Source organism: Hetaerina americana, unplaced genomic scaffold (genome assembly GCF_022747635.1).
Source record: "Hetaerina americana unplaced genomic scaffold, ioHetAmer1.1.p SCAF_10, whole genome shotgun sequence".
NCBI lineage: Eukaryota > Metazoa > Arthropoda > Insecta > Odonata > Calopterygidae > Hetaerina > Hetaerina americana.
The window spans coordinates 62,547,038-62,572,651 of NW_027286070.1; the positions used below are offsets into that span (position 1 = coordinate 62,547,038).

A 25,614-nucleotide genomic window follows, 5' to 3' on the forward strand; every position below is an offset into this window, starting at 1 on the left:
CTCGTCACGTCCCACGAAACATATAAAAAAAAACACCCAAAAATACTCGGCCTCACCGTTTTCAGAAGGTTAGGTGATAGCACTTGACCTCGATAAGACCATTTACTTCGCCGACCAACCCTCCATCCAACCGAAGAACCCAATCCCCTCAGCCAATCCCAGCAACCGACCTTTCCAACTCACAATACTCCGCAATTTACATCCCCTACTAATCATGTTTTTCATATGTTTCGCCAGAACCGATAATTTTGGTCTCCCTCCTTTTTTCGACCCCTTCCAACCCAAAAACCCAAAATTCTTAAAAATTATCTTTTTTTTCCGAGTCCTCGACCCCTTCATTCCACTAAACTCATCTCTTTTCCTTTATTCTCACTCTTTCATCTCATTATCCTCCGGGAAGAGAATAATCCCCAAACTGCTTTTCTCTTATCTGTCGGTAAAAAGTGAGGATGGAATTTGGTGGGAAGAGAATGAATGTGTAAGGATTTTGTTTTCACGCCCAAGTTCTCCAACTACACGTAAACCCATAATCTCCCTGGACTGTCCTTCCCACTCTAGCCAAACCTTAAGATATCATTGACATATCCAGCCAGTTAGTCACATGCCTACATATTAATATTTGCTAATCCATCTACTTATTGCGTTGCAGACACCCTACCCCCTCTGCCGATATGTCACCTGCTCTTTTTGTGACTTGAGAATGTTGAATAAACTCTCATGACGACTTTATAAATGCAATTTTTCGAATTTATCAGAGACCCTTAGAAATACTGTTCGGAAAACGGGTATTGAAAATAATCGAATTAAGTAATGTTAAGTTAATAGGTTTTTTTCATAACAAGTGGTAGATTACCGATAATCTTCAAAGTGATAAATGTATCATAAATGCAAGTAAAGTAATAAGTAAGCAAAAGGATATTATACGAGGGTGTTCTGAAAAGTTTCCGACCTAACAAAGATACAAGACATTTTTTCTGAAATTATCAGAACCGGAAACTTTTCAGACCACCCATATATATTACATGCCGAGTATCTTTTGGAGTTTGTTCATTTACAAGAGTTTCCAGTTATTATGGAAACGAAAGTCTTCTGAAAATCAAATATTTTCCTAAATTCTTCATATCTTCTGTCTCTTTCTCATTCGTCCATTTCTTCTCTCTCGTCAATTATAAGTTCAAAAACATAAATTATCAAGTATGCACTCAACCTAAGTTCGGTTGCAGCTTATTTTGAACAATACGTTTTGCCTATTGTGTCCTCCCCCCTAGCTACTACTACTTTTTCATTTGTTTTTTCCCTCACTCAAAATGGAAAGAGTTCCCCCCCCCTTGCATCATGTCCCACTCTTTCCCGCAATTTCCCTTCTTTCCTTCCATTCACCTCGCCGCATCGAAGAAGCGCAGTAAATATTTGCTCCGGGAATAAAGAAACAAAAAGCGGTCGATGAGATGAGAAAAAGGGAATTATGGGGGTGGGCCGCTCTCCACTGGGTAGATGGAATGAGTTTTGCCGTGGTCGTTTTTAGTCGGATCTCAAGTCATAGCAGTGTCTGCTCGAACGATCGCTAATATTGCTTTACTCCAGGTTAGCCTGAAGATGCGTCGAATTTTCGAATTAATTAAGATTCGCAGTAAAGGCAAGCCATTTTACTAGCGCGAAAACCGTGATAAACGCTTATATTCGTATATTTGAAAGCATATCAACAAAAAAAAAAGAACTCACTAAAACTGAAAAATTGAGGTAGAGTTAATAATAGGTATGTTATGCTAGTAATTTTGAGGGAAGATAGCGTGAATTCAAGTCTACACGATTTTGAAAACAAAGACTAGAAGAGCCCGGATTTTCAATGAGTCTCTTAAAAGGAAATATAAAAATGAATCCGGTTTTCCATTAGTTTTATTCATAGTCTCATTGCGAAACTTCTGGTTCCTGCGGGACGAGATAATATGAAAAATCAACACTGCATTGCATAAACCGCGACTCAGTGTAAGTAATATTTTTAAGCCTCCATGCTCCGCCAATAGGGTGCGGGTAAACCTCCCTCTCTCCCTCAATACACATATTTCCTAAAGTGAGAATGCCATAAATCTTTCACGGTTAGTCTGAAAAGAGAGCCCAGAATGGAATAAAATTGTTCTGCTGGTTCTCAAAAGACGACGTTTTTGCGGATATAAACAAAAAAAAACCCCAAGCGAGGCCCATGGTCGCAACCCCTTCGTTGGAAAAATGGGAACGAACGCCACCTGAGTTTATGGCTCCTGAAATATCCTTTTTCTCGCCGAGAAGAGGGGAAGACGAATGGAGAGAGACATGGGGATGGAGCAAGTGGATGAGGGGGGAAGCACGGGAGATGAGAAGGGGGAATAGAAGGGGCCGTTACTCCTCCAACAAAGAGTAAAAACTATGGCAACGCTCCTCGTACATCACGGCAGGCGGAGGGAGAGCAAGGAAAAAAATTTAGGGCGAAAATGCTCGGTTTCCTTGGGCACGCAGAATCCGATCTCGGCCGCCATCATGAATTGCTCTCTCGCGAAGTTGTGTGCGTGTATGTGTGTGCACCAAGGTACCATCTGAGGACCGGTCTCCTGTGCGTGACGTCGGGCTGTAATCCTCGACAAGGAACACCCATTGCGTCTTTCAGCGGTGATTTACTGAGGCGGTTGGAGCGCGCTACCGAAATGCGGCGCTGTTTCAGTCCCTTTCTCCTCCGATAACCGCTGTGGGCACTTCAACTATCGTATAGCAAACGATAGACTGACCAAGCGAGCATGCTCTGGACATAATTCCACGTATCGCTTTGTTGCCCTTAATGAGAAATGTATATGTATTGTTCGATTTCTGATTGACGTTTATCTCCAACCATAAACGCTGTCTCCTACATGCTGGCAGACAAATACAATCTCTCACGTTTTCTTTTTAGAGAAATAAGTAGTGTGTCGATATACATCATACATAAGCCTATTGTGATAAGAAAAGGATAATTACAAGTTAAATAGAAGTTATGGAGTTAAATTCAGTCGGGCAAATAATTAAGACGATAGCCAGTGTGAAGCCATCAACTTCTTAACCCTTTCATTATTGAGATTATTAGGCCTGTACCTGCTACTTAGTGGATATCAATTATTTAATCCAAATCTCACATAATGTACAAGTAATATACTCCGGCCAAAATGATCCAGGATCGAAAAGTAAATCACCTATTTCAATCATAAAACTCAAAAGGGCGAATAGAATTCAATCAACTTCAACTACCTGTTAAAAAATGGAACATTCGTGAAGGTCCGTTTTTTTAGAGAATCCACACTTGACACTTGTGATGGTTCAAATGAAAATGTACTCCATCTATCGTTGATTGTAGAACCATAGCAAAAAGAATGTGATTTCACCTGCGGCTTGCCTATCCAGAAGTTCAACTAATTGCGACCGCGAAGACCAGATTTCTCTTTGACCTTCGTAATAGCTTTCTACACTCGCATATTTTTCTCAGTTGCACAAATTCACGGATCGGAGCGATTGGAACTATGCCTGTGCGTGACGTGAGAGTGTGGACGATTCGATATTCGGAAGGTTGCGCCGGTAGACCACCGATCAGCCATTGATGTAGGAATCCAGACCACTCGCTCCCTCCCTCCTCTCCCTCTCTCTCTACCCTTTGGCAGCAAACGAAGAGGGTGAGGTGTGGGAAGCGGTGGCGATGCACGGTGGAGTCGGGGGATGAGGATTACGAGGCCGGAGTGGTGGGAGAGGTGACGGCGGCGTTTTTCGTTGAGAACTGGGAAAGAGGGTGGAGTCGGTTCGGAAACCGGAGGGTGGAGGGAGGAGGTTCGCTGGGGAGTAGGGTTCGGAACGTCATCGGGAGCAGCAGCAATCGACATTTTTCATCGCCCAGTCCCTTTCATCTTGGAAAGCCCAATTCCAAACAGAATGTTCGCTCATTTCAACGCCCGACTCTCAGAGAGCTCTCTCCGCAGCGGCCTTGGCGAATTATTTCCGAGGGAAGATGAGCTCGGGGGTGGGGAGAGTGTTGCAGGGGATGGAGAGAGAGAGAGATGGATCGCGGGTGTGGGGAGGCTAGACAATGGAGTGGGAGGGTGGGTGGGGGGGGTAAGAGGGGCGATGTGATCACCAAAAGCGGCGAGGAACAAAGCACGGAGGCAGCGCCAAGCGGCGAGGCCAGGAACAATCGCAGTCTCCGCCGGGCGAAAGGTCCGCTGCAGGTATAGCGCGAAGAGATGGGGAAGGGAAGGGTGAGAGAGGGGGTGGCGGCGGTTGTTGTCGGTATCGAATGAGTGGATGAGAAACCCCCATCCGGTCCGTTGCGGATTGAGGAGCGATGAATTAATCATCGGCGAACGTCGCGACCGCTCCAACGCATTGTCACCCTGGACGTTTCGAAACTGGTTGCTTATATGGTAAAAATGAAATTTGGCCATTTTGTGGGAGGACGTGGGTAGAACGTCATCTCCCGGCAATGCCTTTCGTCGTACGCGCCAATTCAAATAGACGGAGTTGAACGATAGCTATAGATAACACGTTTATAAAACTCATGTCTCTATAAACTAAAACTTCACTTATTTGTCATCGATCTATACATTATATCTGGAATTATTGGGCCATTATTTCAAATAAATATAATGAGAATTGTTTTGGAAAAAAAATCTTTGAAAATTCAGTAAAGAAATAGAATTCATATTAACGCTTGCGTAAACTTTCTGTCACCATCTATTTCGATTGATTCGTTAACTGTTTTCACATCAAACATATCCACGTGCCACCATCACGATTCTATCATGATCCTTTCAATAATTTACGTAAATTATAATGCATCACTTTCCTTTTTCTTAGCGCTCAACATAGCAAAAACCACTAGTGGTAGAGAGGATTGTTTTGCTTCGCCGATCCTTGTAATTTTCTGTCACGTTAATCAGAAAATGATAAAGCTACAACGCTCCCTGGAATTTCCATATTTCTATTGTCAGTTACATTGCCGTGGCATGGACGAAAGTGCAATTTCCATCTCTGAGCTCAAATTCCTCCTGAGCTGCATGCAGAAGTTGAAAAAAACAACAACTCTCCAACCAACAAATAATATGCCGCCATCCCACCGCTTGATGTCTCCGTCGCTACCGAGCACCGCCAGATAGCATTTACTTTATACCTGTTGAGTAATGGGGACGTCGGACAAAAGAATTACGTCCGACAAAAAGAATCCCTTGTTTGAACTCCGTCTTTTCCTGTTGGCGGACTCGGGGGAGGTCTGGGCGCCACGGGGGGCTCAGAGGGTCGACGGAGTGGGGCCGGAGCGGTCACTGGGGGGGGGGGGGGAGGAGGAGTGTGGTGTGTGTGTGTGTGTGTGGAGGAAGGGGGGCAGTAGTGGATGGGGCCGAGGGGATGGGATGGCGTGCCGAGAGTCTACGCGGTGTGGACCAGCCTTCCGTGCGGCCGGGTTCGAGGCCCGTGGGGCGAGGCGAGGAAGAGGGTCTTCGCAATGAGTCGGCACTCGCCGCCACCGCTGCTGCCGGAAAGGTCTCGGCAGCTGCCCCACGGGAGACTTGCCACCCACGTAGAGAGCTCTCTCTTTTGCGGCAGTCCCTGGGTCTGTGTAGGCAGGCATTATGCCGCCTCACCGTTCACGACAATGAGAAAAACGATGGAGGGAAAATTGTTTCGCTAAATGATCTCGCAAAGACGTCAGCTCAAGTCAAATGCCTCGCTGGTCCTCATATTCCTTCCCTTCCAAGGGTGGCATTGACGGTGGTGACAAGTATGCCCCAACAGGGCCGCGATTTCTTATAATGCTGAACCTCAGTTCGACATGGATTATAGAGGGTAATATGAAATAAATAAGCACTTTGAGGATTATTCAATAAAAGATGAGTATGCCAATAATTAAATCGGTCGGTATGTTGAGCACTGAGAAAGCATATTGCCTCTTGCAAACACTGTGAGGTATTTTCGCAGCTTATTTCATTATATTTTAAAAGAATATATAGGTTGATTATATTTCCACCAATTAAATGTATTAAGAGTACGAATACCATTCTCAGTATGTTTTCCAAAGAAAACGATTTTAAAAAAATAGGGCTAAATTAATTTTCCAACCTTTAGTGAACATTAAAAATTACCTAGATAGGTATTTACACAGATAAATAATATCTTAGAAAACTAAAACACATAGCATCAACTACGGTAGCAAGAGTATTTTTAAAATGGAATACATATATCCATTTAGACTTTTCGAATTTGTGCATAGGTACAAAATGGAAGAACGACAGGGTAAAATGTTGGACTCAGAATCTTCGATATTACATAACTAATCGGGCAACTATTTCATCTCAAATATAAAAAAAACATTTGACTAAGGTTATGATACCACTGATTGGAGAGAATGAACATTTTTAAATGAGTCAATCAGGCCTGACAGTGAGGCTGAGCTTATTATTCTGATACCTTAAATGTCGAAATCATTTCAGTATAAATTTATTTTGTTTCCTCCATAGTGTTTAATACTTTCAATATCAATGTTCTGAATCATGTTAAATCAATTTCTTTTCGTTTCATTCCGCGCATGTGGGAAAATTGTCGTAGAGTATTCATACAGTTTTAATCATATTATTTAATCTGTGGAAGTTTTATTTTCTTCATGTAAGTGTATTACAGGTTTCGTTGAGTCAAATATTGCGTCAGCGGCAGCCGATCCAAGTTGAAACATTTGCTGTTCGCCTGAAGGGAACGATGGTTAACAGAAAATGTTCAACGAGACGCTGCAAGGACTCTATGAAATATACTAGAAGAGGCTAATGAAGAGTGTGTCCTTCCCTTTCATACAGCTAAAAAGATGGCTGAAAATGTTTAGAGAGGGGAGAAAATCATTTTTTAAGAAATGTGAACTCGGAGGTCCATTCAATGCTCTCACGGAAATAAACGTTTACACCACTGCCGTCATTGTGAAATTTCGTGGAAGAACATTCAAACGAATTGGAAATTTCATTGGGTTCCATACATGCGCTGGTAACAGAAAAATTGCACGTGAGACATACTAACTGTGAGGTGAGTCCCGCGATACCCACCGCGAAATCGCGATTATATTGCAAAAATGCGTGAAGTGCGATCCTCATTCTCCCTACAGTCCAGACCCAGTCCCATTTGACTTGATTCTATTCTCCGACGTGAAGAATGAATATTTTGGTGCCAAGAAAATTAATCTTATTACGCAGGAGTAGGCGAATAGAACAGCTTTCGACTGGTAGCGGCTGCCGCTGACGCGAAACTTCATTCAAATCAAACAATCTTGTGCATCTGTTCCTATTTCACATTAAGATAGCAACATAAAAGTTAAACTGTTTTCCAAACTATGCAAATGAAAGAATTATGATCACTCTTCATGGAACAACTTTCTCATAAACGTTTCCGGATATAACACCGCGAATTTGTCAGTACTTGCATCTTCATTTTCAGGGCCTTTATTTCTTTGGCTCTGATTTGTTTAAGTTCCTTGTGGCAAAATATCGCATCCTTGGTTTTGCTGTCAACATTCAATTTGGAATATTTATGTAATCATATATGGAAACATTTCAAACTGCTAGCTAGAATATGAAGCAAAAGAAAACTTTGGGATGCCATCTTAAGTACCAATTACGGCATCTACTTAGGCCAATACTTCTGGGAATAATGTTTTAGTAAAAATGTAAGTGATTCAACAATGAGAAGTAACAAAAAACATTATTTTCGAAGGGAGTAACTGAGTTCGCACAAAGAGCTTGTTCTGAGTTCGCAAAACCGCTTGATTCAAGTCTCCGTTTGGGTGAAAATGACATTGCTGATCAAATTTTGTTCAATTGCCTTCCTCGCTGTATCTATTGGCCATATCTTTATCACCACTGGAACCTTTTTGATATTTAAAGGATCACTTGTTTCCCGGGAGAACAATGACAGAGGTCAGTCAGTCTATGCGTCGACAGTTTCTCAATGAGGAGCACGGAAGGACGAAGGGGAGGAATGACTGGGGAGAGCTGGAGGGGAAGAGAGAGGGTGAGACGGGAGTGGGGAGAGAGAGGGATGGTTGAGGTAAAAAGGGGAGAAGGGGATGGACGCCCGAAAAAAACGCTCTTTGGGATAGTTTGAAGCCGTCCTTGGAAGCCTCAGCCGGGTGCCGGCGACCAATTATTCCTGCCGAAGTCCCCAACTCAGACGAGGACGGAAGGCTATCATTACGCCCTCGCATATCTCATGGATATGAGTGTGGAATGAGGCGGGAGGATTTGAGGAGGAGGAGTGGAAGGGAGTTGAGGGTGGGAGGCAGGGGGAAAGGGGGAGGAATCAAACGGCCGTGAATAATTACTCCGGGAGAAGTCTCCCTCGGACGAATGAAAGGAGGTGGGATAAGTGGGAGGGGGTCGGTTGCGGGAAGGGAGAAAGGTGGGGGTGAGTAGGGGGTTTTTGGAATGGGAGGACGGGGGGGGGGGGGGGACCTCGGCAAAGTGATGGACAAGGGGAACGGAGGGAGAAAAGGAAGGAAGAGTGGTGAAAAGTTAGGAGAGAAAATTAAGTTCGACCCACCTCAATCGATTCGGGGACGGTAAACAAAAACATTTCCTCCTCTAAGGTTGCTTTGGACTCGAACTTGTGAGAGAGAGTAGTGAAAGGCATTGGATCCAAACGCACCAAAATGGAGCCATTTTACGGTACACATCATTGTATGCGTGTGTGTGTGTTCGAGTATATGTATATATTTGAAGTTTCTTCTGAAGGAGGATGAATGCTAGCAGCATGTAGGGATGGATTAAATGCAGCATCTCTTTCAACCCAGTTTCGTACATTTAACGTTAATACTTATGATTTTACGACCTACAGGCTGTCACACTCGCAGAATATTGGCATGCTTTCTGGTTTAATAATTTCCCCTTACACTACGACTTTCAAATTCATAGCGCAATGAGAATTGAAAACTACAACGCCAGATTATAAAAAATAAATGAATAATTAAATATATATTTATTTATTGAGAGAGATTGATATTAATATAGTGACGTATAAAAGGTAAACATTTTAAAATGTAAATGGTTAAAAGTTTTCTCAGTAAATTCATTTTGCAAGCAAGAAGAACCTCGCATGTTAAATTCCTCGAACTTCAAATAAAACTATCTTGGAGGAAAACCCAAAAATAGATTGCTAAGAAGGCAGCGCATTCCAACCATGGGACTCAAAAGATCATAATTCGGCTATTAATTTCTCTCTATCTACCAGTAACACTCTTATACCTACCAATTCATTCCGGGAAACATTATCCCGGTAAATTTATAAAATTAAAAACAACATCAATGTAGCAATCAACTCGGAGGAAGAGTCCGACAGGAGGACTGGAGGGCTAAGGGCTGTTGGACGCACAAAAAAAAGACAGCACGCAGGCAACGGCAAGAAATCGCTGGGATTAATTCAGGAAACAAGTCAGGTAAGGGGATTTTAATCGTTTTCGAGAGAGAATCGAATTGGAGGTGTGTTGGGACGGTGCAGAATAAGGAGGTAGGGGGAATGGACGGTGGAAGGATGGGACGAAGGGCCTCAGAATGGATGAAAGGGGAGGATGTGAAGAGGCTGGGAAGAAAGGAAAGATCAAAGAGGAACAGAGAAAAAAAGAGAATAGATACGGACGGAAACTGGGAGTAATCCCTGTTTGAAGGGAGGGTCGGAGAAAGAGTCCATAAAGGAAGTGTAATACGTGAATTAAGGCATAAGGGAGGGTAGGCGGTGTTATAGTTTCAACTATACGAAGTCATAAGTGCCCGGCATTGAAATTGACTCATTGGAACGCAATTGTAACTTCTCATCTCAAAGAGTAGAGTGATTCCCTCAAAAAATCTGAAAAGACTTACCGTTGACTAACAAGACAAGACCCATATTGAAATGAAATGAAATAATTGACTTTGTAATTCCACACACCTTCCAAAAGGTTGCGCCGGAGACAACAAATTTCAAGACAAGACCCGTCAGAGGAGAAAACTAATGCCTCAAAAGGAGCAAATTATTTCAATTAAAACGTCTCTAAACAATTTCAACAGTCATGAGAATCGGGTGAGCAGTTTCTGTTGGGTGGCATTTTTCGTTCATCGCCTCTTGTTTCAGGTAAACATTGACCTAATTGGAGGAATGATTGGATGCGTTTAACGAAGACAATGCGATATAAAATTCAAACTGCAGTAGAGAAAAATTTGCGAGATAATACCGACACAGGTTACCAATGGTAAGGTTAAAAGTGGTGGGAAACAAAATAAGCAATGAAGAAGTTTAGTAACAACAAAAAATGGAGTAACAACAACGAAGGCTTTGGAATGGATAAACGATGAGAATTGACAGTAAATTGAAGTGAACCCACTCAGAACAGAGAAGCGTGGCACGTTAATACGACCAGGGTCGGCAAATTTCATTAACTAGAAAATGAGTTCTAATTTATCCGATGGCCATTCAAATACATTTTTAAACTATTAATTTCTCCTTCCAAACCTGCTTTAATGGCGACCTGAAACGTGATAAGATCAAGTCCAAATGATTTCAAGCTTTGACAAGATTTTTAATTAAAAATACGCCGCCCGCGGCATCTTTGCTCAAAGCCCTACTGCAAATGGAATTAAAAATGGTATGCTCATAAGGTATTGCGGAAATAAATGGCTCCCTCCGAAAACACCCAGGCAAAATACAGGCACCGGAAAAAAAGATGAAAGGGAAAGGGACATAATCAAGGGAGATATAATGGATGCCAGCGCGGGCAACACTGGCCTACCTACCGCGAGTGCTAAACATTACTTGAAAGACATTGCTGGATAGAATTGTTCTAAACAAAGCCAAAAGTAATGACATTAAGGTAAATCCTTGTGTCGGCTCTATCCCATAAAAATAAATTCCATTTATCTTTGCCACGGACTGAAATGTTTTTCAGAATATGATAATGGTAGGAATTTTGAAAATCTTTGTCAATTTCAAGGGATCACTAAAGCTTGACACGGACGCCTTAAATTCTATTCTATTTGACAATATTTCTACGGTAAAGCAAAGAAAATATTCCACCTCTTCATGATTCATTGAAAAGTTGGCTTTAATATATAGTATGCGGGTAATCTTTATTGGAAGAACTACCTGACGGAGGCTTTTCAATAATATTTGTAAACGGTTTGAACTGCGTTCGGGTAGGTCAGATCCAATAACATATAGTAGATGTTAACCCATTCGGTGTTGCTTTTACACTATGCTCACATGCGCGTGTTTTTAGGGACTCATAACGCCCTACTAATGACACCGGTGGTAAAGAGAAGCCCCAGGATGGGGAAACGAAGATGAAGACTGGCAGAGAAGAAATGAAGGTTGGAGAGGCGATGGCCAACGGGGGGGAGGGGGGATGGGAGGGGTGTGGGGTCTGGGTTGGGTGGAAGGACTGAAAGCAAGGGACGCGAGGGAGGGGAAGGGGTGCTAGAAAATATTCGGAGGCACCGGTGAAGCCATCAATCCATCCATCCCTCCGTCCATCGACATCAACTTCTCAGGACCGCTTCCCGACTCTGTAATCAAGTGTGCGACGCAATCAACTATCTTTGAGACGGCAATCTTCCAAATCCTCGCCCTCTCCCATCCCCGACTCACACTCCTTCCCTCCTCATCGCCACCCTCTTTGCCTTACAGTCCCGAACCCCACCCACTCTCCCCCTACCTTCGACCGGACTCCTTCGCCCCGAATCCTCGACACTGAGGATACCACTTCGTTAAAAACCATTCCGCAGAGACCGAATAAAAAGTAGAGGGAAGTCAAGGTGCCCCTGGATGGGATAGGGAGGGGTAGGAAAGGTCTTTGGAGGAGGTAGATTGAGGGAGGAGTGCGAGCGAGGCGGCACACGAGGTTGCGATGGGGAGAGGTGGAGGAGGACAATGGTTTCACGTGGGACGTGGTTTGGGAGAGTGATCCAAACCAAAGATGGGCAAGGGGAGAGGGGCCCCGGGTGGGTTCGCGATGAGGGGAGAAACGAATAAAGAAGAGGAGTAAAAAAAGAGAAGCGAGAAGAAGTAAGGAATAATCATTTATCTCGCAGGGGAGGAAAGATAGGTGGGTATCAACCTCCGAGGTAGTCGTCGAAGGAAGAGGATTGGACCGCGGTTGCCTTGGGATATTTTTAATTCGTGATGCCTATGGCCGTTTATAAGGGACCGTGCGTTCATTAATATGCGGATACTACGAGGGCGTTAAGGCGTGGAGGAATGGTGGATGGGCCGGGAGATGAAAAAGAGAGAAAGGAGGGACAAGGAATTGGCCCCACCTCTCCCTTGGAGAGGAGAGAGGGGCCAACTCGTCTACATTCGCTCCCTGGGCCCCTTTCTTGTACGTCTTATTCCATTTGTCGAAAAAAGATTCTTCATGCTCTTTCGTGGACATATCCCTCCCTCCCCTTCCCTGCTTCCACAACAAAATATTTATATTTATATATAAACTCTGTCCATTTATCCTATCCTAACAATAGCCAATGGTTTCCCAAGTATAATGGCCGACGTCTATCGCGCCCACAAAGACGAGTCTCACGTATAGGACCCTCATGGCAACGGTTCCGAAGGAAACTTGGGGAACCCAAGAAGAAGAAAATGGAGTCACGGTTTGTGTCCCGGTAAAAACCTTATCCTCTGCGGTCCGAAAAGGAAGACAATGAGTGAGGCCTATAATTAACGTCTCCCGGAAACCGGGTTGGTCGTCGAAAGGATGGGAAGCAGTGGAAAAGGGTGGGGACGGGAGAGGCATGAGAGGAGGAGGAGTAGAAGATCGTGGAATCTTGATGGACGTGGATTGAATTTGTTATCCAAAACAAGGAATTTTTATTCCAGAAATGACTCCAACTCGAGACCTAATTATATTCGTGACGAAATTATTTATAATTTCTGGGGATGGAGCGTCCGTCGAGGGCATTCGTCTTCCACTGTAGACGTCTTGATGGTTTGATATCCACTGAATATACGTAGTCCTTCCCTTTCTCCTCCCTCCTCTCGTATGACTCTTAGCTTTCTGACGCCAGAACCAATTACCGGCGGCAAAATGAGACTCGATCCATAGCATTTCACGGCACTTATGTAGTCGATTGGAAACTTAATTTAATGCGAGTCAAAAATTGAGGTTCCAAGGAAGGATAGAATGTTATACATATGAGTTTTAAAAATGCGATTCCATTTCAACACACACAATTGCATACTGAACGTAACGTAACTCCCCCAAAGAGTAAACCTAACATTTTTCTGTCGGCTATGATATTTCTAAACACTGAAGAGTGATTTCCGACCGGATGGTTTTGTAATTTCAGTGTAGTTGGATTTCAAGATAACTCAAAAGCCATATAAAAGCCTTATCTTTAAATTTAATTTCTGGTGTTTCCATTCTCATTGCCATTCGACACGTAAGATCAGCGGATAGGAGCTCACCGCTGTGAAAAATCCGTTCTCTTTCTCTTGGCGACCACTTGAGGACGAGCGAAGTCTCTCATTCACGTTTTCAAGAAATCGTCAAACAATCTATCTCCAAAATTGCTTTTTCACGCTGAAAGCGAACGAAGCATTAGCGATCGACCGTGGAGATATTTTCGTATCATGTTTTACCCACGGGAAAACCCATTTTATAAGCAAACGAAATTCTGGAAACACATGTTATGAAAGCAACAAGGACCCTAACGTCCACCCACATCACGTCTCGAGCAACGGGGACGCAATAATATATTGCGGCAAGAAAGACACGAAATGAAAGCCATATCGCAAGTAGGAATGAATGAGAGATGAGGAACAGCATAAGGAGAAATGAGGACTGTAAGAAGGGAAGTAATGATCGGGCTAGTCCTTTCAGATTCAGGAGATGCAATGGGAGACATGGAGGTTAAAGGGAAAATTTGGGGGGAGGGGGGAGAGAAAGAAGGGTAAAACGGGCGGGAAGGGGTGGGAGGGAATAGGGTGGGGGCAGGGCATAGGTGAAGAGGGCGTGGACAACGCACAGCACAGCCAGCGAGGGAAAAGGGAGCAAAAAGAAGAGAAAGGGGAGAGAAAAAAGAAAGTCGACAGAGAGCGCGTCGTAGAGAATAGTGGGAGTGGGATAGAAAGAGGTGGGTGGAGGGTGGAGCGAGTTGCAGGGGGTTGGAGAAAAAAAGGAATGTAAAAATGGGGAGGGAATGGAGGGGGGGAAAGGGGGTGAGGGGCGGGATGAGATAGGGGAAGTCAAGAGTGTCCGTAAGCCAACCCGGTGAGATTCTAACACACACACACACACACGCAGACAAACGCCATTCTACCATTCCTTCCTCGAGAGAGCCCATTTAAAAAGCCTCCCACCACTCACTCGCCCCGCTCACTCTCTGCCCTTTCTTCTTCAGCCATCATTATTCCTCGGAGCGAACCACCCTACTCCACGAACACCCAACCCCCCTCCCCCTTTCACTCCTCTCCTTCCCCCATGTGTCTCTACCCCTTCTTCTCCCCGCCCGTCCCCCAATCCTCCTCACGCACACGCCATTTCTCTCCCCTTTTCTTAATTATCGCTTATTCTCTCACCTTCCTCTTTGCACTCTCCTCTTGCCGCCTCATTCTAGCCCTAGGCAATCCTCTCGCTTCATAGGGATTGTACTTTTCACCGCGAATCAATCTTCCTTCGCTCACGATTCGAGTTTCGCGCTTTCATATCGACATCTTTCCTCTACCATTCCTACCTTCATTCTTTTCGCTTAATTTTAAACTACTGAGAGATCCAGCTATAGAGTGTGATAAAGAGGTCTATAGTATCTTTTCGGTACGCCTAATGCCATTACGGCTAAGGCCATTACGGCTCAATCATTAAAACATAATTGATCGGCGGTAGAGATGGAAATTCAATTGAGTAATTAATTCATTTGGTATACATATAATGAAGACAGCTTACTCAAGGCAATGGCAATAAGAAATATGCAGAGAATATCTATCTAGAAGAGGAAACCTCCGAATGAAGGGGAACATCATAAATGGAATACTTCCTTACGAAATTGCGTAGGTAATTGAAGAACAAAAATAGTGAACATTTGAAGAAGCTAAGAAAATAGAGGCCGATTTTTTTGCTAACTCTCAGCAAAGAGGGGTTTTAAAAATTTTACATAAAATCTGCGGTACACATGCAACATTTACAGTTTTCTGAATTACGTTTTTGCGTTAAATTTTATGAAAAAAGTATTAAAAATCAGCCATAAGTAATAACACACCCACATTTGTTATAACACTTGCCTAATTATGTTTTGCTATCAGGTTTCGTTAAAAGATTAATTTACTCTTCGGAATCATGAATGCATAAGGTATACTCTCCATGGGATTTGAACGAAGGGTTCCACGGTAGGAGCCGATACACAATGAAGCCGATATTCTCTATTCCAGTTTCTATATTCACATGATCTCTAAACAAAATTCCAGTTTGTGCTGGAAGAGTGCCTTAAGCATATTTCACTATCTATCACTTTGGTGCCATACCCATATGATCTTGAGCGTTGAAAAAAGAGAGAAGTTAAGCGCAGGTATTACTTTAAGGGATATAACTGGATTTCTGGCAAAGAACACGCGTCAAAACCCCGTTACAAATAATTCGTTCGGATACTTTGAATTCATGCCTTCAAATGTAGTCGCTCCTCGCTTAAAATGCAAGCAAGTTGTGTACGAATCACATTGACCGAGAGCATATTTCACAATTTCATATATCCAATAATGTCATTTTGTCTCTGATTCACATTATTATGTTATCCCCCACCATGCAAAGAAGATAATAATCAAACTATTTTATCAAATGAAATTAAAAGTACCGTGGAATAGTTTCTGTTTCCTGAAACCGATGAAAACATTTGCAGGGAACAGGATGGCGGCTGCTAAAAATATGTTCATGGAGTAGTAACGTAATTGAAATTATAGCCTATTTATATTTACATTCTGTCTGTCGAACCGTCACGAAAGCGTTAATCACACAAGTTCAGTTAAATTCGATGCCTTACTGTTATTAATTGGGTGAGTACATTTGAATACTATGCCTTTGAAATAGATGTCTAATGGCAATGAGAATTTTCCGATTGATTTGGTTTTCAAATCTTGATTTTTTTGTGATTGGGAGTTGTGAGTGCTAAGGGATAAAATGTTTTGGGAATCAGAACGTACTGGAGTCCATTTTATCCGATTGGTCCAGCCCTCTGATAAATACGGTATCCTAAATGTTCTCTTTTCGTCAAAAGTAAACCCGAGAGGTTGAGCTTTTCCAAAAGTATTAACATAATTGATTCTTCCTATTAGTGTCGGCTGGAACGCCCATCATGGTTTCTCCATTAACTTCACCATCACGCTTTCTGATTTATTTCAACGTTCAGGGTACTCTAGCGTATTTCCTCTAAACTTTATCGGATTTCTAAAAGGAAATATTCACTGTTGGTCAAAAATACTCGCCTCATGATGCATTTATGGACTAATCATGACGTCATAAGCCCTCTCTTTTATTCCTAAATATCGCCTAATGATGAGGAATGCCTTTATAGAGGACACGCATCCCTGCAATCGAATAGGCACCATTATGGACAGAATGCAAGAGCGACTCTAAAGTAGCAAATTATGTCGAGTTAATTAACCTATCCCCTTTATTTTAATGCAATATCGTGTTTTTATTTGATCTATTAATTACTGCTATTATTAATCTTTTAACATTCTCTGCAATAACTATTACTTACAGCAGCACTATTCACTGCCTAAATCACGAGGGTTATACCGTTGATGATAAAGATAATGTATGCCAAATAGTACGGCGGAATGGAGTAAATAGACTGAGTCGGTCACGACCATGATATTCTGTTATTTGTCAAGAGGCAGAAAAAGCCAGGTTGGAAAAGACAGCCCTCCTCTCGTGCAGAATAAATATTCAGAGTGAAGTAACTCCGGAATTTTATCATGTTTGTTGTAAATCACTCCTCGATAGCCGCATCCGACTACTGAGAAAAGTGGATAAGTAACATTGACAGCCTTTGCTTATCAAATGTGCCTATCTCTTATGCAATGCTGACTCGACACACTTCAGTACTGTGAGAGAACACTGTATACTTGGGATAAGAAATAACTGCTGCCTCGTTCCTCTCCAACGTTGACAGAAAAAAATAAATTTAAAATTCAAAGCAGGGAAACTCTTTCCAATTCCGTGTTTTTTCTCGCCTCACTTGCCACAAGATAGGTAAACGTAAATTTTAGCCATTTGTCAGTTAATTGAGGCGAGAATGTTCGGAGAGCATATATCAATAAGCAGGCTAATGTGGTAGTAATTACCTATTTTATAAAAATAAAATCTTATCTGATCATGCCGTGCTTCTGGTGAGAGGAATACGTGAACAGTGGAGAACACTCCACCCAAAGGACTCAGCGGAGGATTGACCGAGAGCAATGACACCTCGGGCAAATATGAAATGTCCTTAACCCTCACCAATTTACCGCAGCTTTTTTGAAACCCTTGCAAAGAAATTGAAGCGTGGGTAATTGCGATTTCTTCTCTGTCTCGCACACGCAGGAATAAAAACACAAGTTATACCGTCGACCTTTCCGTTCGTTCTTCGTGGATTACTTTTTCCGCCAACTTCAACCGCGCAAGAAGCGAGCGAGAGAGAGATATATACTCCCCCACCCCCTCTCCCCTCTCCTCTCGTGCATTCCCCTTCCCGTCTTTCTTCCTTCATGCACCCCCCCTCCCCTCCCTGCCCCGCCCTCCCTCCTTCTCATTCCTTCCTTACCCCTAGTTCTTTCCTCCCTTACTCCTTCCGACCCGCCATTACACCGGCTGTCTCGAGTCGTGGGATTGGTGCGATGGTCTGCCGATTGGCTGACTCGCCTGGCCACTCCCCCTTCCCCTCCCTCCCCACCTCCGCACCTTCCACCCCCCCTCCCACTATTCCCCCGCCACTTCACTTCCTCTCCTTTCCTCCCTCCACCCTCCCTCCCTCTCTCTCCCTCTCTCTGCCTCCCTCTCCGTCCCTCCGAAAAGCCTTCCTCGCCCCTCTCTGCTCCTCGCCCGTAGCTATCGAGCAGCACTCGCCAGGCCTACCTCACTCACACCACGAGCTATTCTCACACAATCTCACTCCCTTTTACAACTCTCCCTCTGCCCTTGTCTCCCTACCACCTCCCTTCCCCCTCTCTCCCACTCCCCTCCGTCCCCACACAAACCCCTTCACTTCCCCACTCCGCGACTCAACTGATGTTTCCAAAGCCGCGCACAGAAGGGTCGCTTTTTTCATGTTCATTTATTTTCTGAAGCGCAGTGACTTCAACCCCGGTCTAAGAGTGTCCCCTATTATTAAAAATATTCGGTGTCCGTTGTTCATGATTTGAAGCTACCTCCTCCCAGATTAATATTTTTATGCTTTCCTGAACATTCCTTCTGTCCATTCATGATTAAGTTATTATTCCTTCAAATACTATTTCTTTTAATATATGTTGTCGTGCTCCTTTTACGTCAGGGGTTAAAATTATATTTATTTGCTATTCGCGAAACACCATACATTTGTAAGTACCAGATGGAGTACTTAGTTTTTAATCGGTTGCATATGATGGGGAATTGGATTACAATGAATATTATTATGAATGGCCTCGGGAATACACATTCGTCAAGTACTAGATGTCCGGGATGAACGAAGAATAAATTAGGTTTTTATGTGTGTCCAGCTTTGGAAAAATTACGCAATGATTAAAATAGCATATATTTCAGACAGAAATTATCTGAAATCAGAGAAATGTTACATTTAAATGAGAGAAGTGACAATGTATTGCGCTCAAAAGAAATCGATTATCCCTTTGTCAGTGGCATTCCAATCAGTCCTTTCTCACTGAAGTAAAGTTGTGGAACCATTTAAAACCAGTACATTAATTAAGTGGAAGGCTTCTTTTAGATGCAAAAGGCATAAAAATTAGAGGCAACAGGTAGAACTCTGTATGACTGTTCTGGTAAGTAGTTATAGTACAGAGTTTGGAAATTTAAAATTCGTCGAGGACTCAAACCGGAAACTTTACGCTTTACTAGCGAAAATACTTTAAAAGTACGCTCAAAGTACGTTCTTGCTATGTGGCCTACCTGCTAAATATGAATTAATTGTATGTTATCTTCGAGCCCCCAGTCATAACATAAGTACATAAACTCTCTGCCTTAACGTTATTTCCAGTAATAATGTAAAATGAGTGTGGAATGGTAAAATGTAAGACCCTAATTAAAAATCTTCAGGTGAAAATCTCAAATGTATTAGCATAAATATTTTGCCTGCAACCAGATATGCTTGCTAATTTTTTTAAATGCGTCTCTTGCACTTCTACTATGCCTGTTCTGAGATTTTCCCCTTAAAGATAGCGCCACAGTTTCTTGGAAGGATAGGTACTGAGTGTTGTTTACAATGACCGATATGGATATATAAGTGGGAATTTCATACGGAGAAAATACATTTCTGTTACTTGAAGCGTTAAAATCACTTAAAAGAAAATTTAGAAAGGTGCCAGCCACGAGAAAAGGATGAGGAATAGGATACAAAATTAAGGGACTGGATTAGGAGTGAATACCTTTTAGTTCTTGGTGTCGCAAATTGTTTGCGGTAAAAATATTTTCCCCCATCTCTTCATTCCGGGCCACGAAAAATTAGTCTTTCTACAGAATTTTACATTTTAAATCTAGTGGCAAGTCTTTTATTTTAAACGTTTACAAAATACATTTTGGTATGGCACGGGGCTAACAAAGAAGCTGAAGTGGCGAGCAGGGGTCCGTTTCTTAAATCTCCAATTAAGATGACAATTTCGCGTAATTTTCGGATACTTGGGAGTCTGCTAATGGTCATGAATGTTACAGTAGTTATCATTTGCCCTAATTACATTTTGCGAATTGAAATTTCTATATTTCATTTGAAACTGTTTTCGCCAGACTTGTAGCTTTAAGAAAAGGCCATAGGATTGAATCACGTAGCGTACTGAACAAAAATAATTGGGGTGCTAGTGTAATTAGAGTTTCTGAACCAAATTTAATGTCTCGTTAGGCATGATTGAATTCTCTATGGCTTTCAGAAGTCTTGGTCTGAATGCATGACAAGAACACTTTTCATTTTGTGAAGGCGTTCTTTGACGAACCTGCCTGCTTTACTATGAATTTTCTTGATTCCACGGCGTAAAACGTTCACTGTCCTGTTCCCATGTCGTGTGGATCCTATTTAAAATAGACTGAATACTGCAAATGGTCGTGTAGCGGAAGAAACAAGAAAGTTCCTGGTAGAATGGGTATTTTTGGTGAGAAAATCGAGACAGGAGGAGTTGGAGGAGACCTGGAATGGAGGGTGTGGGGAGGGGGAAAGTTTGAGGGAGGAGGGGGAGGAGCGGGGTCGGGCCGAACAATGGGGACCACCCACTCTTTGGAACTCATCAAAGCATTTTAGGCTTCATGCCGTTTTCATTCGCCAGTTCCTTTTTGTGCATGGAATGTGCATTTCTATTCGTGGCGTAACCAAAGGAAGTGTGCCTTCGGAAACGGTGGTAATTGAACGGTGGCAGCGTAAGAAGAGAGGCAAGGACGAAGCCGCGTGGTGGATTGGGACTAGAAGAATGATGGGACGAAGGAATGGCACGGCGGCAAGGGGGAGTGAGGCGAGAGGGGGGGAGGTCGTGTGAGCGTAGGGGGAAAGGGGAGGTATATAATGGTGAATGGGTGGAGTTGGAATGTTCGCAGTCCCCACCCATTCTACCATTATCATCCCCCGCTCTTCATTGAGAGACGCAAACACACTGTTGAAGCAATTTCGTAATTACGATTCTCTCGAGGGATACATAAAACATCACGCGCGTCGAATTGAAAAGAATTTAAAAACATAAGCGCGTTGTAATTTCCACTCGGTTGTACGGTTTGGAGGATCAGAAAAGAGAATAGAGAGAGAGAGAGAACGAGCGGGATAAGCATCGGTCACGCCTAAACATCAATTACCATTAAAAAAACAGATTGAACCAGGACAAAAGTTCTCGACCCGAAACTTAAATAAGAACAGAAGAAGGGTTTAGTATTAAGAACAATTAACTTTAATGTTCACGGTGCTGTATTACGAGAAATAAAACTAGCCTAGGTATCAGGAAACGGTTCATAAAAGCCTCGAAATGAATAACTATAATTCTTTTAACTGTGAGCCACAGACGATAACAACACCGGGGATAATGAGGCTAAAAGCGATGGAGATGTGGTATTAAGAAAAATATGGAGATAAAACGAATACATCAATGAAACAAAGAAGGTCATTTGAAGGGAAGGTGAACGGCATTTAAAACAAGAGAATTTTGAAGCATAGCCAATATGGAATTTCAGCTAGGTGAACACAAAGCAACAGGGAACAATAACTCGCGGGCAATAAGGTGGAAGTGCAAGGGATGCTATTTGGTCATATGAGGAAGGACAATAGTTTCCTAAATACCTTGATTGAAGGAGGAAAACTTGAGGTGAAATACGGAATGAAGCGAAGAATTAACTAGGAAAATCATTCTAAGGAGTATATCAACATACTAAACTATTATCTCATGGAAAGATGGAGAGAACTATTTTGAAGACTTTCTACAATTCTCATGATGCCCATAATGATTTACATGGTTGTAATACATGGAAGTCTCTCATAGGAGTCTCAAGATATATAAAAAATTTTCAGAAGACTTGCTTTTACCTACCATATGCTTCATGCATAATCAGATATAACGCTAGTATGTCACAAACTGTTTCATGAACATCAGACTTGGCATACCTAATTTTCGTGAGCTTTCAAGCATAGATTGATGAACTGTGCTAACTCAAGGTAGGAAGGTTGAAAGTAAAGGCTCAAATAATGATCAAATGTATGTTGGTTAGAAATGAGCTGTGATCCCAGAAGAAAATAAGAAAATTTTGAAGAATGTCCAATATGGGATTTCGAGTTTATACAAGAATGTAGCGAATAAAAATCAAACTCACGATGTTTACATAAGCCCTTGGACAGGGACCATATTGCCACAAACAGTGTCGAGTGAATGGGCCCCTCCTTTTCGGGCCCACAAACACAGGAGTGGGGGAGGGGAGGGAAAAACAGCGGCATTTCCATGCAATACCACGTCGGTGGTGGCGACGAATAAAGAAGGATAAAGAAAAAACCCTCTCTCAATGAACGTATATCTTTTGACTCGGAGACGAAAACTCAATTTGCATTCCTTGAATTATTAAGGGAAGCGAGAGGGAGGGAGGCTGGTGGAAGAGGGAGCTGTAAAGAGGCCGGAGGAGGTCGAACTATTGTCCTTTGACACGGGCGCAGTGCGATGGCCGCCTCGCGTCTTTGCGTGCGACGGGCGTCGTCGGCCCACCCTCCCGAATCCCACCATCCTTCCCACTCCCTCTCCTCCAGAATTGAATTCCCAGATTATTCCTACAAGGCTCCTGCATTTCATTCCCTCTATCTCGTTCCACTCCCCCTCTCGTATCATTTCGCAACTGCTCAATATATTATGAGACCTCTTCTTCTTCCGTGGTGGAGGAGGAAAATAGCCGCGGGGATAAGGGGAAGAGAGATAGGAATGGACGGAAAGCGACGAATGGGCTCAAGTCGCTGCACGGAATAACCACAATTTTTCTTCATGGCGACTACGAAGGGGAATTATGAATCTCACGTTTGGGTTATGAGAAAAGAAATTTTGCCCAAGGGACGGTCTGTCACGAAAGAGTTTGTTCCACATAGACCAATATTTCCACATATGATAAGAATGAACTGAAAATGAGTATCACCAGGGTTTATTTTATGCGTGAATTGGAAGCTCCTACTGGGAAATATCAATTTATCCGTGGTTTTTTTCTTTCCAAACTACAGTAAAGAAGAAGTCCTTAAATTATTTTACAAGATATATTTTCAAGATATGGCGCTGCGCTAAATTTAATTAGAAAAACTAATCAAGGAAAACCGGCAAGTGAATTCGGATTTACTGTTCATGTACGAGCTTTTATCTGCATCCTCTTCAACTCGTGTCGTGTCCATTGTATCCCATTCCTACCCGTAGTTATCTACCGCGACCACATCAACTTTTAAGAGAAATGCACATCAGAGTAAAATCCATCCCCATATTGCGGGAAATAATTGCACGGTTCTTTTATGCCTTACGAACATACTGCTTTTTAATAAGGATAAACTTAAATGTATCGAGTCGTATTATCGTACAGTTGAGCATAAAACCTGCAACCCCTGAATGTATTATCCTATAGAGAATTGTGAATAATATTTTTCACGGATATGAACTTTACTATATATATATATATATATATATATATATATATATATATATATATATATATATATATATATATATACATATATATATAAAAGAAACAGAGCACCGATGTTCATTATTTTTAACATTATTTACATAGTATCACGCTTTATTGAATCAATATTTACGCAATTAATGAAAATCTCCTACAAAGCTGCATCTTAAACTTTGGCGCAACTTGTATGTACCAGCATGTGACAGAATGAGATGAAGAACACTCCGCTTAAAAAAGTACGGTATCGCTGTGTTTCAAGTTTCGCATTACCGCCAGCATCTCATCACCTCGCAGAGATTTCATTTCGCACTCCCTCATTCCCCCTGCCCCTCCCGAGCACACCCGATTCACCCACTCTTCTTACCCTTCCCCTGGCACTCCACCCCATACCACACACCTTCCTGGCGCCCTCGCATTTTCCTCCGTCGTAGTCACCAACCCGGACGTCCTCGCCCTATCGGTGATTGGCTTAACTAACTGGCGTGCGAAGTGTGAGATGCGTTGTTGCCTTTAAGCATGATGAAACGCAAATTTAATACAAGTCTCTCTCCGGCCAAACCGCCCTACACCGCACCCATCCCCCCCCCCACGCCCCTACCGTCCGCCTTCCCGGCATGCTCTAGTTGTTCTAACGAGATTACTCGTGTATTAGAGAAGGCGACGGAATATGGAAAAGTTCGGTGGATAGGCTTCGATGGAGGCGAGGAACGAGAATAGGGAGATGGCCTTAGACCTATGGGTTGACTTTCTGAATCCAAAAAGGAAAGAATTTGGAATCCTATCAGGTGACGTGCGGGACAGAGGGAAAAAGACGAAAATAGATGATTTCTGGATGCGGAAACCGAGTTTGTGTTTACTAGTATCTATTGCTACCGACGTCGTTGCAGCGACCGATACATTCTCGGGTGGCTAACTCCCCCCGCCCCCCGTTCCACCCCAACCATCTTCCATCCCAAGCTGATCACCGTCCCAATTCCTCGCAGAAAAATACACTTTTTAGGTTGCGTGTCCAGCGTCCTTACAAGGTCCTGGTGGGCGATGGGGGAGAATAATGGCCGCCGTCAAGGAGTCATGAAATTTGAGGTCACGTCTGGAAGTGTCTCGGAGAATTTATTCTTTTCCTTTCAAGTCGATAGTTTTTTCACTTAAATTTGAGCGTCTTTGATTCCAATGTAAATGGGTAATTGGAGAATCTCTTAAGTGAATTTAAGTTAATTTTTATTCGAACAATGTGATATCCTTTTTAAAGTTATAAATGGCGAAACTTGATTAATCCTACGAGTCACTTACTATTATGAGTGTCAGAAATACCACCAACGGTGCCGTCAATTAGGTTATAAAATTGTCTAACTTTGGAGTTTTGTGATGTCGAATTTTTAGTAGAATGAAAATTAAATTTATCGGTGTGCGAATAAAGCGCAAACCTTTAGTTGAACGCTTCATTTCTAATAATTTATTTCATTCTTAATAGAAATTATCCTACCTTAGAGTTTTACACCTGTCAATTAAGTAGGTAGTTTTCAAAGTGCATGTTAAGTATTAATTTGCATATAATTCCAATCGAAACTCTATGAGTGAATTTCATTCCTTTCCACAAAGTACTGATACTTCAACCGTAAAAATGCCTATCAATTAAGTTCATATACACCATTTCATGCACTGCATGAAAGGCCAATCAGCTTGAAATGCTTTAATAATTTAAGCGTCTTCCTGGTTGTTGATCCATGGGTAAGACTTCTTTTAGTTGAACAAGCCCTAGAGATTTAGAGGCCGTATAAGTTACCGTAATGACTTTGCTTGAAAACTTATGCATTTTTCCATAAATATGGTAAATCTAAATACACTGCTACAGTCCATACTCTTTTTGATTTTTACTCTCTTTGGCGGTGCGATACTTAACTGAATAAGGCTATCAGAGAACTGAATGATCGACAATAATTCCAAATTGTCACTTCACACTGCTAGCTTGATTTTTCATCGTAGGCAAATTTATTAGTATTTTATCGCCGTGTTCTAATAATTTTCAAAAGGTATTGGCTATATAAAACCCGATTTAGAATGACATTGCCTAATACGACTGTCTATTTTACTAACAATAAGTTTAGTCAGGAATGGTTAATCGTGTTTCTAAATTACAACTACGGCTTATTTGCATATTTTATCTTTCAAAAGACACGGCACAATAAAATTATACGCAACGGCAACACGAGATGACTCAACACATATACTTGGTTCACTCAATATAGCTTGTACTCCGTATCAAAGAACCAAAAATGTCGTAAACTTTATCT

General features: G+C 42.4%; 1 protein-coding gene across 1 annotated transcript in view; it reads right to left on the bottom strand.

Annotated features, from left to right (window-relative positions):
* The window catches only part of dac (dachshund family transcription factor), a 648,885-nt gene that overhangs the window by 51,449 nt on the left and 571,822 nt on the right, over positions 1 to 25,614 (bottom strand). The window lies entirely within an intron of this gene.